The sequence below is a fragment of the Leptodactylus fuscus genome, chromosome 1, assembly GCF_031893055.1.
Source record: "Leptodactylus fuscus isolate aLepFus1 chromosome 1, aLepFus1.hap2, whole genome shotgun sequence".
Classification (NCBI taxonomy): domain Eukaryota; kingdom Metazoa; phylum Chordata; class Amphibia; order Anura; family Leptodactylidae; genus Leptodactylus; species Leptodactylus fuscus.
In genome coordinates, this window is record NC_134265.1 from 161,023,236 (window position 1) to 161,042,261 (window position 19,026).

The 19,026-nt window shown below is 39.3% G+C and overlaps 1 protein-coding gene across 34 annotated transcripts in view; it reads right to left on the reverse strand.

Moving 5' to 3' along the window:
• Positions 1 to 19,026, reverse strand: part of PTPRD (protein tyrosine phosphatase receptor type D) — a 1,471,303-nt gene that overhangs the window by 893,486 nt on the left and 558,791 nt on the right. For all 34 annotated transcript variants that reach the window (XM_075278421.1, XM_075278482.1, XM_075278474.1 and 31 more), the window contains exon 5: positions 15,571 to 15,691. The gene's annotated coding sequence lies outside the window, so the exon portion shown is untranslated. The remainder of the gene's footprint in view (positions 1 to 15,570; positions 15,692 to 19,026) is intronic.

Consider the following 19,026-nt stretch of genomic DNA (forward strand, 5'->3'; position numbering starts at 1 on the left):
AATCGGGAGAAGACTTCAAGGAGAATCCAGCCCGACCGTCACTCGTGGACTTTGTAAGTATAATTTTATCGAATTGTGCCTACCACTGAAATGAGCATTTCCCCCCATAGACTATAATGGAGTTCGAAATCCGTTCGAACAGTCGAACAGTGTGCGGCTGTTCGAATCAGATTTCGAACCTCGGACATTTTAGTGTTCGCTCATCTCTATCAAGGAGTAAAACATCCCTTTTTTCTTACAGTACTTTCTCTGTGGAAATCTGAAAATTGAAGCATGCTGAACATGCTTTGAAGGGTTATCCATGCTTGAGAAAATAAAGCTTCTTCATTGTAGGAGGAAGGCTTACCCACAGTGTAATACAGTGTATATCTATATTAAGTTGCTCTTGGATTATTAAGAGGTTTCAGCCTCTCAATAATTTTAGGACGATTCCGTGTACCAGAAATTAAATCTGTGACAATCGAAGACTGGCATGGATTTTTATTGTAACTCATGCCACTTTTTTGGCATGAGCTATTCTGAATCTGATTGGCCAAGATATCCCGATCCCAGCCCATCAATATTACTGTCCACTTTTTTGTAAAGTGACGAAAAAATACAAACATAATTTCTCTGCAAAAGACAATGCACAGGAGATAAAAATTGCAGCTTTTCATGCCTTACATGCCAGAAAATTGTCATCCAAGGCATGATAAATAGTCTATTAGAAAATTCTGCAACTTTTCACCCTAAAGCAAAGATTTATGTGCCTGAACTGGAGAATAAAATTCCCTAAATAATTTTCAGGAAGGTTTATTATTTTTACTATTTGTGGTATACCTACTGGCACAGTTTGCATACTGTAGGCATAGTGTATCCATAACATACATATGACATTCAATCCTTCACCCAGGGTATGCAAAGGACAGAAGAAAAAAAATCATCATTTGGTAAAAGCCTTTTTAATTTGCAATCGAGGGGGAAAAAAATATGACCACAGTGTGAATTTATCTTAAGATTCATCTAGGAATGTAAATGACTTCACTGCTATAATACAACTCTCCATTACAAAGAAATGCTTAAGAGAGCTGAATCTGGAACAAGTCTCTTGAGTGTTTTACTGACAACTGTCTGGGATTTCATTATAGCTTTTGAAATACTTTTTATACTACATTTTTGGCTGTGATGTTTTTTGGAAGCATTTCAACAAGAAAAAAAAATAAAACAAATAGAAATAGCTGGCAAAACAGCAAAGAATTTGTGTAAAAGCTCAGAAGAACAAAGCAAATGTGACATTTTACTGAAAACCTTGAATTTTAAAATTTAAGGCTATTTTTGATTTCCACAAAATGTAAACACATTTGTATTGCTACATTATATTATTATCAAGAATGTATTCTGTCTATAGATAGAATATGAGCTAATTACTTTGTATAATTAGGAGTTTTGCTTCATTTTCTTTCATTATTACCCTGCTAAATAATAGCAAATGTAATTTAACTTGTTAGTTGCCAAAGATTATTCCTATTCTTAGATGTATTAGTGCATACAATGTGATGCTCAAGTGACTACAGCTTGACTGTTAAGAAAGGTGTGCTATGGATTAAGATATCTATAGTTGAAGACTGTCATAAAAAAACTAGAACGTCCCTTTTGTATTCCATGTTGTGAGGGTATTACATTATATGCAGTATTAGTATATTTGTTTATAAAACTCAATGCCACAAATGGATGAAGCAACAAAGAAATAATCATTTTTTATGGATTTGCATATCACCTTGCAAGTGAATCATGGGTGGGCCCAAAATGCCAGATTTGACTACAGACAGCCATGACAGATAGCCATTCACAGATAAAGATGCATTTCAACAGTTTGGCCAAAAAGGTTGTTTCTGGTCCCATTAAAGGCCCCTATATGGCACTATTATAAAAAAAAAAAAAGGATTTTAGTGCCATCGCTGATGATGCCAACTTTACTGCCTAATGTCAGGGGATAAAAGATCAGTCATTTAGATTTAAACATGTTCAATCCTTTGTTCCCGCTGTCAAATGTCTCCGGCATGTGCTTATTTCCTTTCTCCCTTCAGTTAAGCGTTTGGCTGCCAGGTATTTCATGTTTATATGCCCATGTTTCGGTCTTACAGGTTGCAAGTCATTTCATACTTCCAGAATAGATACATGTTTTTACTGAATATTCATTTTGCTTTCCATATCGATTTAAATTTATGGCATATCCATGTCTGATAGATGCAGGACCCAACTCTGGGAACCTCACCTATCTCTAAAATGAACTCAACCCCTCCCCCAATCTCCATTTACCAGCTCTTCCTCAACTCAACTACTCTGACAGTGAAATCCAGACTGCCAGCCATAGTCCATTTTTATCTAAAACCTGACCTAGATTTCATGTTTCCGTGACTTCCATAGAAGAGAATGGGACTTCCATAAACAATGCAGCTTACTGTTCTATGATGTTCCTGTAACTCCCCTTCATTTCTATCACTTCTATAACAAAGAGCTATGCTATTTCTAGAATACCTAACCACCAGTCTCAGACTCTGAATTTCATCTGGCAAGGAATAAGAAAAATCTTGCCTAAGCCTAAGGTCAGGGAAGTACTGGCCATACTGCCTTCAGGGGCCTGGGATCATCTCTAATAGAAAGAGGGCCCAGTAGCCTGCATACATATATGAGCAGTCAAGGAGAGGAGGAAAAGACAAAGATAGTTGCCAAGACAAGTATACTCTGCACTTCTCAGTACTAGCGGTCAGCAGGAGAAGCTGCTACTCTGAGCTGCTTCTTCAGTAGTAATAATTATAATACATGTTATTTATATAGTACCAACATATTCCGCAGCAATGTACAATTTGTAGGGCTCAAGTACAGACAAAAAGATACATTACAAAGAAATAATCAGTTCACACTATGGGACTGAGGTCCCTGCTCGCAAGAGCTTACAATCTATGAGGTAGAGGGGAAACAAGAGGAAACAGGGGCGGCATCGTATTCACTTTACTGTGAAGTCACTGTCAGTTCAGTGAATATTAATGATGCGGGCCGCTCAGGCCAGGGGACCATTGCTGGCCTCACTGACATTAAATATGGGATAAAGCGGCAGCCACTCAGCACACTTAGAAATACGTCAGTTATACATGTGCTGTGTGGCTACAACATTATCTGGTATCTTCAAAGTGCTAAAACATACCTAATGGACACTGGACTGAAAATAGGTGCTTTAACTCTGATAAGTCTGTCATTCCTGTGCTTGTAAAGCCATTGCTTCTGTCCTGCAAGAAGACATACTGTATACTACTTCTACCTCCAGGCTGCTGCACCCTTGCTAGTGACCTGTATCCCTGTTGCCTTTAGGGTAAGCCATTTCACCGTTTCTATCATAATGTATACATTCCCACATAGATAACTATAACGCATATCTAGATATAGATACTAGAGATGAGCGAACACTAAAATGTTCAGGGTTCGAAATCAGATTCCGATCCGATTCCGATCGACTGTTCAAACGGGTTTCGAACCCCATTATAGTCTATGGGGGGAAATGCTGGTTTCAGGGGTATGCAACATTCGATCAAATTTTACTTGCCAAGTCCATGAGTGAGGGTTGGGCTGGATTCTTCTCCCTGCGCAGCGTCCCCGCGTCCTCTTCCGGCCTTGAATTCACTCTGCTAGGCATCGGGCCTGGGCAGAGCCGACTGCGCATGCCCGCACTACAAGCCGACATGCGCAGTCGTCTCTGCCCAGGCCCGATGCCTGGCAGAGTGAATTCAGAGCCGGAAGAGGACGCAGGGACGCTGCGCAGGGAGAAGACTTCTAAAGGTAAGAGAAGAACCAACGTTGATTGGCAATGTATAGCATTCTGCCAATCAATGCTGGTTCTGCATCGAATCTTAACTTCGACCAGCTAGTAGTACTCGATCGAGTACGAGTATTTCGAATACCGTAGTATTCGATCGAAAACTTACTCAAGTACTACTCGCTCATCTCTAATAGATACACATCTTTCTCTCTAATGACTTTCCACTAATAGCTATAACTTTTATTTTTCTGCTGGTGTTTCCATATTGATGCATATCTTTGGGAAGAACAGGCTACACCATTTAAGGGTATGTTCACGCAGAGTTTTTTGGAAGCGGATTTTAACGAGGAATCCGCCTCAAAATGCTGCATCGGCATTCTGTCTCGGCGAGCGGCACAAAATGTTCTCACAGCAGAAAAGGCTTCGGCGACCTTTTCCTCCATGTGAACATACCCTAAAAATGTTTTTTTTGTGGGACACATATCTATCAAACATTTTGTGGCATATCCTGTGAAAATGCCATAAATGTCTTTCACGGGTAAAAGTAAAAGAATAGGTATTGAGGGCAAACACTTCAGTAATAGCAATAAAAGGCAATTGCTTTCTATTACGAATTGAGCTACCCGCTGCACGTTAGGAACTATCACAACATAAAGGATGTAATTCATTTACTAAATTCAGACATCCCTAATGTTTTCTATTTCATTTTTTAAATGATTAGGCATGCTGCAAAATCTCTGCCTTGGTTACATAATGTACCCATTTATCACGCCTAAGGGCTTAGTGAGATGAATTATGTAAATTACAATATGAAATTTTATATTTTATAAATCATTTATGATTGGCCATATTGGAGGTAAAATGATTTCAACTGAAAGCTTGGTAATTATTGTTATAGTGTCTTTGCAGTAATTCTAGCTTCATATTCACAAGCATTTGGCAGAGAAACTCTTCCACTTAGACAACATAGTCCAGTAAATCACTAAAAACTTAGGTTGTGCTTTACATGATCTTCATATAGAATTGTTTATTTTCTTTTATATGAATGATTGGAAGCCATGGTTAAACAATTGCATTTAATAATGGGGTGACCTTGTGCTATTTAATATACGATCCTCAACAAGAAAATTGCAACACCAGGAAGGACAGGTCTTGGAAATATGGAAATCTCAGGATCGATAGACTTGTTAATAGTATGCAAAGTATGAAAAATGGAAACATATTATAACACCTCAGTTTACTCAGTACTGAGGGCTACACAGGAATACATGCACTTACATGCCTTGTAATCAGCAAGGTTATTAATGGTTGTCTGTAAGAATTTTATGCTACACTGAATGCACATGAACATGCAAATCATTAAGACTTGGCTGCACCCATTGGAAATGGTGACCAATGAAGTCCCAGATGGGATTCTGGAAACGCTGCAGGCCATGATCACTTAACCCATGGAAGCTGCTCACAATAGAATGAACAACATGCATCTGGTATTGTCCTGTTGAAAAAGTGGCTCCTAGGACAATTTTAAGAAAAGGATGCACCAGTGGGTCCACGACCAAATCAATGTTACATTGATCTAGTTGTGCTAGATAGCCCTAAAGAGTGGTGGCATGAGCTCAATGGAAAAAGTGTAACTGGACATCTGGTGTCATATGAATAGTTTGCCACCCTAGGCTGGTGATGTAACTTTCTATTTCACTTAGAGAATGGACCCCTAAGAACAATTCTTCCAATCAGTCAAGCTGTCCCTATAGAGGTTCACCTGTTGGTTTCATTAGAGTTCATCTTTGTTCTCCCAACCATCGAGACATACAATTTTGAACAGTGCTGACATCTTGGCCTATGAATGCAGTGATATGCTGGAAAATGAAGGTGCCTCAGTTCAAGAACAAGGGGCAATAACTGGTAAGTGGATGAACAAGAGACATCACACAATCATTCTACGCCACTTCATTTACTTTTTGAAGTTTCAGGTCACTTAAAATCTTTGCTTTCAATCTGGCTTTTATGCTCCTTCTTTTTGCCACAGAATAGACCTAAGTGCTTGAAAATGTGACCATTTGCAGATGTCAGTGATACTTCCTTGACTTGCATAATCTTATGGCTTGTCCTGCTTGGCGTTGCAATTTCAATGTAATGAAGTACAAGAAAACAGGTAAAACTATTTGCATGTAGTTTATAGCCTTTTAGCTGCAGTGTGACAACATCTGAGATGATCGCTGCTCCACCATTCTGCACCACTGTATAGAATAATGCTACTATGTGCTATTTTATATATACATATGTATATGAGGTCATGGTATTGCCCCATTATGTATTGAAGTAATTAACTATGTCCTTTGAAGTTACCATTTTCGTTATTATGTCCTCATACTTGATATTATCAATATTGTTATCCTTTACATCACTGTTAATAATGAGAAAATAACATGCATGGCTACATAGTTCAGATTCATATTCTCTGGATTTCTTCCAGATACTTTAGTAAACTAGTGATGATTTTAGGAAAGCTTAAATTCTGAGAGTCTCTAAAAGGCTATAGATGTCTGAATTATTTAGATGAAGCAAGAGCTTGGGCTTCACTTTATTAATTTAGGTATAGGGCTTCTTAAAATATTATTTCCCCAGAAGCCTGTACTGTTACAGTTGGATAAAGTTACAGTATCAAATCAAAAGGAAAAAGGAATAAATAATGGAATTAGGTAAAATTCAAATGCATTTCCACCTAGAGCAATATGTCTTAGGTGTACGTGTGTAGTCATGTGATGTTCACACAGATTGGTGGTGTAGTAGTTTAGTAGTGTAGTCATGATGGCAAGAACCATAGTCAGTCAGCCCCCATAGCACAGATAATTCCCTGTTTCCTGTTTCATGATCTTGAGGTCGAAACCAGGCTGGAAACATCGGGTCCATCATCAAAAGTCTGCTGTATCAATTGTTAACTCTATAGTGCTTTTAGGCATTTGTTCATAAATGACCTGTGACTCTTCTCTCAGGCAACCCAGACTGCCTACTCTCCACTTCTCTCTCTCATAGTCTGGACTTGCCACCACTCCACTTTCACTGAGTACTCTCAACCTCTTCCCTTTTATCCTTATCAGAGTTTGGTCTGCTGGACTCCAACACCACCATCTCTTGTTGACAGTACACCCAATTGACACAATTCTATACCTCTATTAAAAAAAACCCCTCATGATCTACATAGGACGTTGTTGCCCTTTGGTCTCTGCCTTTCCTCCCTAGATCCGTTGCATAACATCTCACTAGTCTATGCATGTTACTAGACGATTCTACCGCTCAACTTATATGGGGGGTTGGGAGCTGTGTGGCCAGATGTGTGGTCGTTTGCCTTCCAGGCATGCCACAAATGTTCCATTTTTTTGTAAGACACAGGAAACCAATTATAAAATTATCTCCTATTGGTACAGAATCCCCTCATGACATATATCACTCCAACTTGGATAAATGCTGGAGATGCAACACTGATCTGGCTATGATATCGTACATCTCATGGGGATGTTCACTCCTGTGCCCTTTCTGGACCAATGTCTGACATATAATTTGGACTGTAACCAGTATCACATTGGAGGATGATCCTGCTCCTCTACTTTCAAATTTCCCCAGGAAATTCAAAAGCACACCCACAAGTTACTCATGCTGGCTTGAACTGTCATACCCTGGATGTTGAAGTCCCCCCCCCTTCCTGACATCTTGGTTGCAGGAGCTACTCTGCATACATAGTATGAAAAACTTGCTCGCTGAACTGAAGCAGGATGACAGGGGCCCTCAGCAAACATGGCTCCTCTTTGATACTTTCTATTATTCTGTTGATTTTGAATCTGCCTTTGCTTCCCCTTCTTTCTGATTCCCTGACCTCTCCTACCAGTCTCTTATTTTTCTGGCTCTATTTATTCTTTCATCATCTGATCTGCCCTAGTATCCCTAGTGGACCCACCCTTTTTTATTGTGCTAAGTACATGTACCCCCTTCATATCCCTCTTCATTCTCCTTCCCTCTTTTCAAGATGTTGACTTTACAGTGTCTTTCCTTTGTTATGCTTATTTTTATCACAATTTGCTGTTTGACTCTCCTGCGTTAGAGCATTTACTTGTCTCTTACTCTCTCACCCTTTCTCAGCTTCCATGTTATTGTTTCCCCCTGTGTTCCTCTGCATCTCCCTTTACCCCTCTCCTCCCATTTTCAACTGTGAATTATGTTGTTTCATGCCAAAAGTCCCCTGATCAGACAAGTTAATCTAAACTCCCCAGACAACCCCGTTAAGATGTAAAATATTAAAGAGATTTTCCAGAGCCTACGCGTTAGCCCATTAATGTTTGATTGGTGTGTCAGACAAACAAGAAATATGCCAGTCAGGACAATGATTAAATATGCAATAGCTTGACTAAATCACAAGTCTATTGTTACATATGCACCTGTTTTTACTTCTGCACCATCCGCTTGCATGCTGCAATGCGGGAGGCATGTTCAGTTTTGATTCCTTGCTTAGGGTTTTCTTGTATTGTCTGAACACTTTCCTATTCCCTCACCTCAGTAATTGATTTTTCACCACACCCATCTCTTTCAGCTTGGTTTCCCTCTACTACTGTAATAGTTAATATTAGCCTTAACTGTGTGATTGACAGCCTATCTTCCTATCAAGTCTGGGGCGGGTTCTTCCTTCCTATTTATTGTTTTCTCACATTCACATTGGTGCTTGCTGTTGCCTTGTACTTGCTGGCTGTTACTCTTGCTGATTTGTTAACTGTACTCATTTTCCTGATATCTGGCTTTACCTTTGACTATTCTCTTGGATCTCATTTCTGTACTGCACTGCTCGACTGTTATCGACCCATTGGCTAGGTGACCTCCCTTTGTTGTTGTTTGTCTTGCCTGCATTCTGTATCATCACCTATAACTAGGAAGGGCTTGTCGAACAGTTGTCCTCTGACACTCAGGGCAGTGAGGCAAGTAGGCATGGTCGGGGAAGAGGGAGATTCAGCTTAGGGCTCACTGTCTTGTCATGCCTCTCCCTCCAGGGTTCACAAGCATCTACTAGGGAATTGTTCCTCTCGCAATTCCCTTACATCTTCCTTGACTCATAAAGACTTAGTGATAATAATTGTAAGAGCTGAACCTTAAAACCTGGCCATTATATAATCCTAAATTTATGATCAGGTTCTGAAATTTAACCTACATCTGAAGGTGGACTTGTACTTTCAATGAGTTGTAACCTCTCATTCACTTACTGCTGTGTATATGTCCAAAAAATCACATAAATGGTACTTACTGCAACCTTAGAATAACATACTCATGACTACTACTAAAACACCTAATTTTAGCTAAGTGGTTTTCCAATTTCATTATAGATTTGGGTCCCATCAAAATTGAGAATGGGTTTTGGGACTCCTGTCCATGTGTCTACCTATATCTCTATAGAAGTTCCTAAAACAGTTTAGCATGCCATTATGGATATTCCATAAGTGCTTAAGATAGAAAAACCCCTTTATTACATGGAGAAATCACACTCTACATTAATTTTACATTATATTATTGTTATTGCATTTTCATCTATTAGATTTCTTTTGACCACTTTTACCTAAATTTGATCGCCTATCTCTCTGCATGTGTTCAGAGTTACAATCTACTATCCTGTTGTTAGATCTCTTAATAGCTTTACATATTAGATGCTTTTAACATGGCTGTTCAGTTATTAATATTTAAATAACCATATATCCTGAACCCAAATAGGGCCTCACCTCACAAAATAAATGGCTTTGTTAGCTAACATAGAAATGCATGCTTTCAGGTCGTGTTATCCAAATAATAAATTCATTGAGAAAATATTGTGCTTAAATATTTCAAACAATGACTGCCAATACAAATTGTAGCAATATTTCACAGCAACAGTAATCAATGTATTTGCCAGGAACTCTGTGACTTATTGCCTCTATGAGCACATTTTCTTCAGAACTAATTAATCATGGCAATAACATAAACAACAAGAAAAAATAAACAAATAATTGAATTGGGCAATAAAACGCTAAATAGAAACATTACTCAAATGATTTGCAGTCTACATACAATTAGATTATGCTGCAAAACAAAGTAGGCTAAAAAGCCTGGAAGTCGTAGCTCAGAATGTGTTCTTTGGAACAAAATGCAATAGTAAGAATGAAATAACAAATAGAAATGTTTCTATATACAGTATATATTGGCAGTGCAACTTAATATGACATTTAAGACACTTTTAGCCCTAATATATCTATATGTTAATGTTTATATTATATTTGTAACACTTAAACTTCATATGGTTCCAATGACCTGACCATGGGGTTCTTCGGACATCCAACTTGGCACTGCAGCCATAATATAAACCTTAGACTTTATTCATATGTCCACATTTCACATGCATAAAGCATCCCTAGTTTTCATATAAGCCATACATTCTCATTCATTTCAATGTGTTTATTCAGCATGTCATTTTTAGCAAGGATGCTAATGTACCATTGACGCATCACATCAATGAAAGTCTATGGGTCTGAGAGAAAAACCATATAACATCCATGTGTCACACATTTTTCTCAGATATTGAGCCGTAAAAAATATAGAAAATTAAACAAAAAATAGATCAAAATAGATCAATCACGGACAGCATACCATCTGCAGACGTGTGGATGAAACCTTATCGTGAGACTTATTTGGTGCTTATCATCTAGATTCAGGAGATGAACTTTAAGATAAATTCACGTATCTCTAAAATATTTTGGCATAAACCACTGCTTAGGCCCAGACAACACCATGGTCTTTCTAGTAAGAAAAAGATGAAGAAGCCCAGTTCTAAAGCTTATATATATTTATTTTGAGATGCCAGTCTTCTACTTTGTAAATTGTTTTCAATAGGACGGATATAGACAAGTATGATTTAATTGAACATGCCTATTCCTTCTTACTCCTGTTGCAAGAGAGTAGGGAGACCTGGCATGACATAGCCAAAATTGTCAAATTGGCAGATTTGGCTAACTTTTTTGTTATGTGACTGTGGTCTTTTTAGTCAGAGATGCACTCAAATTGGTTGGTATTGGACAAGTGTTTTGCATTTGTTGTATATTTGTTTGCACAAGTATTGCTCATGCTGACTATAGAAACTTTTGGGGCATAACAGGAATGTTGTCATTTTTTCTCATATAGACAATTTCAGGCTTTGTCAATATATGTTGGTTTTTTGAGCCAATAACATTGATCAGATAAATTTTAGATTACACGTTTGAACACTAGTAAACTCAGTGAAGAAAATAGAAAGTATAATTATTATTATATACAGAAAAAAACCTACATATCCTGATTGAGTTTACGTGTGCTTGTCTGTCCAAAACAGTCACATGGCGGGGTACCGGTGAATTCCCCAGTGGGCCCTGTCCCTTTAGGGGATCTAGCCGGGCCCCCCGCTGCTTTTTAATAGGCTATTACTGGCTGTATTACTACATACAGGGGCGTATGTACCAAGGAAGCAGTGAAGGCAGCTGCCACAAGGCCCGGGACATTAGAGGCCCAGCAACAGCCGCTACCGCTGCGTTTTTTTCTTTAATAGACCGTTACTGGCTGGAGTCACTCCAGCCGGAAACGGGCCCTATATACTTACCAATCCTGGCAGGAGCCGGATCAATAAGTGACGGCGCGGGCCCCACAAGCACTATTATTCTCGGGGGGTGTTTTCGAACCCCCGAGTATAACGATCAGAGGTCTGGGAGAGGTAAGATAACTTAAAAAACTGTGTTACTTACCTCTCCGGGCAGGCCTCTGCCTACTTGCGTGACGTCATATGACCCGCGACGCAGGGTCCCGGTCACATGATGTCCTGGAAGATGGCCGACAGCGACGGAGAATGCAGGGGAGTCGGGAGATAGGTAAGTAACAGTAGTTTGTTATGTTTGTATCCCTCTGGGTCTCTGATTATTATTCTCTGGGATCTGAAAAGAGCCCAGAGTATAATAATTGTTCATGTGTGTCCACAATGGGACATAATACTGTGTACTGGGGCTATTATGGGGACATAATACTGTGTACTGGGGCCAGTATGGGGACATAATACTGTGTACTGGGGCCAGTATGGGGATATAATACTGTGTACTGGGGCTATTATGGGGACATAACACTGTGTACTGGGGCCAATATGGGGATATAATACTGTGTGCAGGGGGCAATATGGGGTATTATAGTGTGTGCAGAAATGCGCGCACGCCCGGGGGGGGGGCGGCAGTGGTAGTGGTCAGTTTGTTGAGGTCAACCAACTGACCACCACAGCGTCGGGGGGGGGGGGGGGGGCATGTCAAAAGTTCACCATGGGGCCCCGTCATTCCTAGTTACGCCACTGACTACATATTACCTATCCCAAGTCCTGCCCACAGCAACAGCAGCCTCCTTTGCTTTCTCTTAGTTCTTCAGCCTCTTGGAGGCCTCGTGTGCCACACATATTGTAATCATGTCAGTACTTCAAGTGCGGTGCACAGGCCTGGCAATGCAGTGATGGCAGCTGAAGAATGAAGAGGATGCGGAGGAGGCTGCTGTGGGCAGAAGTGGGAATAGGTAAGTTAATAGCAGCTTCTACTCCAGCAGGTAGTAGACTTGTCATTGTATGGGGGACTCTTACAGTGTGAGCAAGCTTATAAGGGGGTCCTTACTAAATGGGGCCCTTACTATATTGTGGCCTGTACAATATTGGGTCCTCCAAACATGAAGTATAGTGTGGGGGCTCAGAAAATTAGGAGCTTCACTATAAAGGGGGCAATATACCAAATGGAAGGTCAGTAAGCAGACCATGTGGAGGCTAGGAAAGAAGGACATTATACCATGGGGGCCATGAAAGGTGGCATTATACCATGTGCAGTAAGGAAAATAGGCATTATACTGTTTAGGATCCAGGAACGGGAGCTTCATACAGTGTTTGGGCTGAGAAAGGGGGCTTTATAGTGTATCTGAAATGTCTGATCAGCAGGTAAAGCTCTGCTTCGGTTTTCCCACCATGGGGAGATGAATGGACAGAAAATGTCTGTGCCAATTCCTCTTCATTTTCTACCACCTGGACAGGCTCCTATTATTCCTCATCCCCCTAAGAATTACAACCCCCAGGAGCTACAAATCCTCAGGTTTTGCTGAAAGTTGTAGTTTTATTCTTACCAACTACTGTACTATTATACTGCAGTAATAGTACCTGGTCTAATGTTGGAGACAATAAACCCAGCCATTTAACCCTTCAGACACTGTCAGTGATGAACATGAAGAAAATGTCAGTGATGGCGAATATTGAATTCAGTTAGTTAACTACTTTACTTGAAGCCTAAAAAATGAAATCTGATACCTGTTTAGCCACTAATGGTTCCCTATCATGAAGTGCTATTGTTGATATTTTAGTAATGGGGCTGAACAAATCTTATTCTAATAGCATTGTTATGATGGAGTCACTGGAGCAAATATCAGAAATTGCAGGAACTGGCTGACAACAGAGAGCATTAGCACTAGCTATTTAAATCTTATACAGCACTGTTCGATAGATTCCAGACACCCCAAATCCCCAAAACAGGCATAAATCCAAACGGACTTGTGCTGAATTTGGAGTTGAAGTTATCACAGACATTGGTACAAAATAAATGTTCCACAAACTGGTCTAACCAGAACCCACAATACCTAAGAAACTAGGTCAGAACAAGAAGGATCAAGTGGTAGAGTGAAATACAATCCATAAACAAGTCTCTGAAGTAGTGACAGAGCCAAAATAAAAACACAAGCGGATATCCAGTAACAAACAAAAGGTCAGTTTAGAGCCGGATATGAAACTCACAATAGGTGCAACAAAATAGCTGGCACCTGGTCCAGGAGGAAGAGGGTTTAAATATGTCTGCTCAGCTGCTCATTGGATAAACCTAAGAGAACTCTGAACACTACAGTAGCTTTCCAGGTCAGCACAGTAACCTTAAAGCAACAGTAGCTAAACTGAGATTCCTGCAAAAAGATACATTAAAAAACATTGTGGATTTGTTGTGCAACAAATCCTATGCAGCTTGTGGCTACTACTATAAGCCAAAGCATATTTTATATGCATATTCCTCTTAAAATTTAGGTGCATTTGTTTGCTATCAGTGTGTCAGAAAGTGAAATCTGCCAGCTAGTATCAATATAGATTTAATTTAGAGATTCTAAAGCCCACTCCTAACATGCCCATTTTATCAGGATAGTGGGGTGCTGGTTCTAAAAGTCCAAAAGTTCAATTTTTTTTTCAAAATTGCAATATAATAATGACATTTTGTGGAGTAAACACTTTTTTTCACTTTAAGAAAATTATAAACATTGATTAAATGTTGGTATAATGGCGTATCACAGATACGTAAGTCAACCATGAGGTGGCAAAAACTCAAATAAAAGTGTCAAAAGATTAACTATATTTATCATCTAGAATGAACTGCTGTGAAACATCTGGTGCTTCTAGTCTACGTCTAAGCTATTTGCATTTAAGGCAATATTCGTAAACTCCCCAGATGAGTATATGAATTATGTTTTAGTCATTTTAACATATAGATCAATAGAAAATTTTCTATTCAAGAAAATAAATTTCTATTTCAAGAAATAAATTTTATGGTTTTAAAAAAAAAAAAAATGTAATTTTCTCAGTATAGTTTTTGTATCAATTCCTCCCAGTTTCCTAGATCTCTGCTTTCTGTCATTATTTGCTTGCTTCCAGTGGATAAAAATCAATCCATGGTCACGTGACGGACACACAGCTGCACAGCTTGATGGCTGATACTGTGCTGTGACTATAACGAGCTGTGACCTGTGTGACCATCACATGACCATGGATTCAGGGGTGTAACTACTGGGGTAGCAGCAGTAACTGCTTCCATAGGGCCCAGGACATTAGGGGGCTGGGTGAGACCTTGATGGGCTTTTTTCTGTCTTGTTTTTTTTAATAGGCTCTTACCGATCCTCGCTCCTGCTCACGGCCACCTGCATTTCCCCTTCTGCCGAAGCAGAGGCAGCTGTGAGCAGGAGCGCGGATTGGTAGGTGAGGACACGGGTCTGCGACTCCCACAAACATTGCTATCATTATACTCTGAGGTCTTTTCAGACCCTGGAATATAATGATTGCTGAGCAAGGGGAGGTGAGTGGACATAAAAAACGCTTGCCTCTCCTGGGCACAGGCAGGCTTCAGGCCTGTTTGGTGTCATCACAGACTTTGCGTGGCCCAGGTCTAACATTGAAGAGATCTGCAGGGAGTGTGTCGGATCCAGGGAGAGGTAAGTAACAGTGATTTTTTTTTTATTTGTATCCTCCCCTGGGTCTCCGATCATTGTACTCTCCTGTCTAAAAAGACCCCAGAGTATCATTATTCATGAGTGGTCCACCATGGGGCATAATACTGTGTGCAGGGGCTACTATTGTGCAAAATAGTGTATGCAGGAATGCAGTTTTTTTTTGGGGGGGGGTCAGGGAGCTGGGGGGTGGCCGCATGTCAAATGTTCGCCTTGGGGTCCTGCCATTCCTAGTTACGCCACTGCATAGACTGTATATCACATGACCATGGACTGATTTTTACCACTGGAAATAAACAAAGAATGACAGTATGCAGAGATGTGGAAAATCGCAAAGCAATTGATCTAGAAAGTATGTTGGAAAATTTCATAACTTATTTGCTGAAGCTAGACATCCCCTTTACCTAACCCAAACCATAAGCATGTGAACAAAACAACGCTTTAAAAATATTCTAGTTACATGAAAAAAAGCTCACCAGGATACAAGGCGTGCATATGCAGATTGTGCAGGTGCCAACATATTGTCAGTATGAGGTTTCTTAGTTCTTAGTCTTAAAGGGATAATGCTGAATGCTGTACGATATTTTGCTTCTTCACCTGAAAAACAACAAATTTTGATGATTCTCAAAGTATCACATCTGCAATTAACTCTTTACAAGTCAATTAAATCAATCACATGGGACAATGTTACAAATTTCCATCAGACTACACCATCTAGCAAGCCATTAATATTTTGTAATAAAAAGCATTATATGGTTGCTTACTTTATTGAAATAAAGGATAATAGTAATGTTAGACCTCAGTACCAGTAAGGAGTATTATGGAGTTACAATGCTATTTAGGGTCAGAATGCTAAATTGGATTTCCACCCAAAAGTCTATTAATAAATCAGAAATAGGGTATATTCACACAAACACTGTGAAAACAGCTGCTAAAAAAGGACAAAACAGCTTTGTTTTTTTCATGGCTGTTTAACATTCATCTGGTTCATTTGATGCTTCATGGATCCCTCATACGTATTTTTTGTAAAAACTACAACAGGAAGGGCAACCATAGCATATAAATATTTTTCATAAGAATTAAAGAGAATACCCCTCATGTATATTTAATCTATCAAGCCAATACATTGCAAAGATTTAAGTCGCTGTTTATAAAGCGTGTATGAAAGACTCACACACTATTCCTAGGTATGCGCAAGAACCCTAAAAACCAAGTATTGAATAGCAGTAGATGAAGCATAAAGTACTCGTGAATATGTACTGACTTATTGTCATTCTCTGAATTCAGAGAATGCCAAATTAATTAATTAATTAATGTATTTATTCTTATTTATTCTCATTTATTCTCATTTATTTCTGGCCTCTTGATAATGGTTCTGAAATGACAATGCCACATATTAAATAAAGTATCTTATCCACTTATATTGATACATTTTATTTCTACTCACTGTCATACTATAGTTTGTAAAGTAGTTTCCTCTCCACATGACTCGTGCGGACACCGCACAGAAAATACACGGACCCCATTATAGTCTATGAGGTCCATGTGCTTTCATTGCTCACCACTTGTCAATGTGTTCGATATTCTATTCAGGGGGTTCCCAAGAGGACTCCCCGAATGGAATACTGAACACAGATGTGAACCAGACCTAAGATTTTGATGTAATGTGTGAAATATGTTTATAAAACACACAAAAAAAATTCTTGTAAATATTTAAAGTTAATTTTATGTCAACTACAACAGTGGTCTAATTCTGCTTCACCAGCTTCACCGCTCTACCTTACGTCTGCACAACCACAGCTCTGTTTTCTTTTACAGTACAGTCACAGCTCTGCTTATTTGTGGCCCAACCAAGGCTCTGCTTTATTGCTGATTGACAAGAACTATATTTCTTCTGCTGCCGAACCACAGCACAACTGTATTCAATAGCTGTACTCTTAGGTAGGGTTCACACTACCATTGGTGTCCACTCAGAAAAGTCCTGCATGTAAACAGACAGAAATTGACACTAAAGGACACAAGATAAAATCCCATTTAAATGAATGGAAATTGCAAACGAACCAGCAGCAGGCACCAACAGTGAACACCCCCTCATAGCTCTGACACTGTAAGTGCAGCCACTACAGTTCTGCTACATCCATTGTCATCCAGCCTTCCTACAGTTCCATCAGCAAGCTATACTGTACTCACCTGCCAACACTACTAAACTACAGCTGGCAGTCCATGTCCCTTCAGGCTTTGCCAGAATTATAGAACAGAATACTTTATTGATCCAATGACTGCAGTAGAACACATTGTGACTGTAGCCCCACATTGCAAAGACACAGACTTTTTGCTGCTGTGGAAAAACCATGGCAAAATCGTGTTTTACAGTACCTGCAAAGTGAATGGGATTCTGGCTAATCCTATACACACAATGCAGAAAAAAGTCTGCAGCAGAAAAGTTGCATTTTCAGAAACGCTCACATTTTTGAAAATTCACAGTATGTTTAGAGAAAAACTTTGGAAAAATGCAATGGAAAACTCTATGTAGTTTTTTTTTTTTTTTTTTGCATATTTTTTCTTTGATGCGTTTCGTTATATGGAGCTTTAACCTCAAACAGTATAATCTAGTTCAAATAAAAGAATACTTACTACAAAGAGATTAGTTACAGTAACAGAGTGTCTAATACTCAGCCTCTCACTTAAACCAAATCAGTTCTCTCTAGGCTGGGCTGATGAAGTCCATAGAGACAGAAACGGTGCCGTCCGTAGCTGAGAAATTGATTTGGTTATAACCTCGCATCATGTAGTGAAGACTTCTAGGAAGTCCGGCATGTTGTTCAGGGTGCTTGCTATAGAGGGCAGCAGAGGCACTGTCTCCCTGTTTACATCTTGGGAGACAGATTTGTATATTCTTCCCATGTTCCTTTGCAGTGGAGCAACTATGGCTATAAGTCTCCACACACCTGAGAAGGTGGTCTCTCCCTAAAGAAAGACGTTATCCCCACAATATGGTCTCTCAGCCTCTCACTTAAACCAAATCAATTCTCTCTAGGCTGCGCTGATGACGTCCAAAGAGACAGAAACGGTGCCGTCCGTAGCTGAGAAATTGATTTGGTTATAACCTCGCATCATGCAGCAAAGGCTTCTGGGAAGTCGGGCATGTTGTTCAGGGTGCTTGCTATAGAGGGCAGCATAACAGAGGCACTGTCTCCCTGTTTACATCTTGGGAGACAGATTTGCATATTCTTCCCATGTTATAGGTAAGCAATGACAAGCTTAATTAACCTCTAACCCCACAGGATGGTTACTCGCTTGCTGAGTTATTGGCACTAATGAAAAGTGAGATAGCCATGGGATTAAATTACTGTTTAAACCTTTTTTTTTTTTAGAAAATGGCTCAGTGGATGTACCAAATCTGTTAACATGACAACAAGTTTTTAACATAAACAGGGTCTGTGGCCAAATATGTTAATGTCTGAGATCACCTTGTTTCAAAAAGTATATCTTATCCAATTTTATTATAAATGAAACATTTTAATAAAGAATAGAGTAACACCATTTAACACCTTCTATATTGTCGGCATATTGTTGAGTATAACAAGAGAATTTTGTCAAATTGGTTAATGTGTATGGTGATACAGTATATTGATAGTGCTGAAATACTGTCGTCCTGATACCTTTGTCCATGTAGTGTACTTGTTACACATAGTATAATACAAGCTATTGTATTTCTACAAAATTGTTCAATTTTTTCAGTACCAATACAGCACTATTGTAGGTCAAGCACATTCATTTATATTCAGCAGTGTGCTGGATTTATTAACAAAGAATTGTCACTTTGTTCATGCAACCTTTTTATTTTTAGATGCTTATGCATTGCTTTTCATCTATTGCTCTTTATTATGGAAATTTCAGCCCAAGTACAATAAGTAGAGGAAAACAAAGCA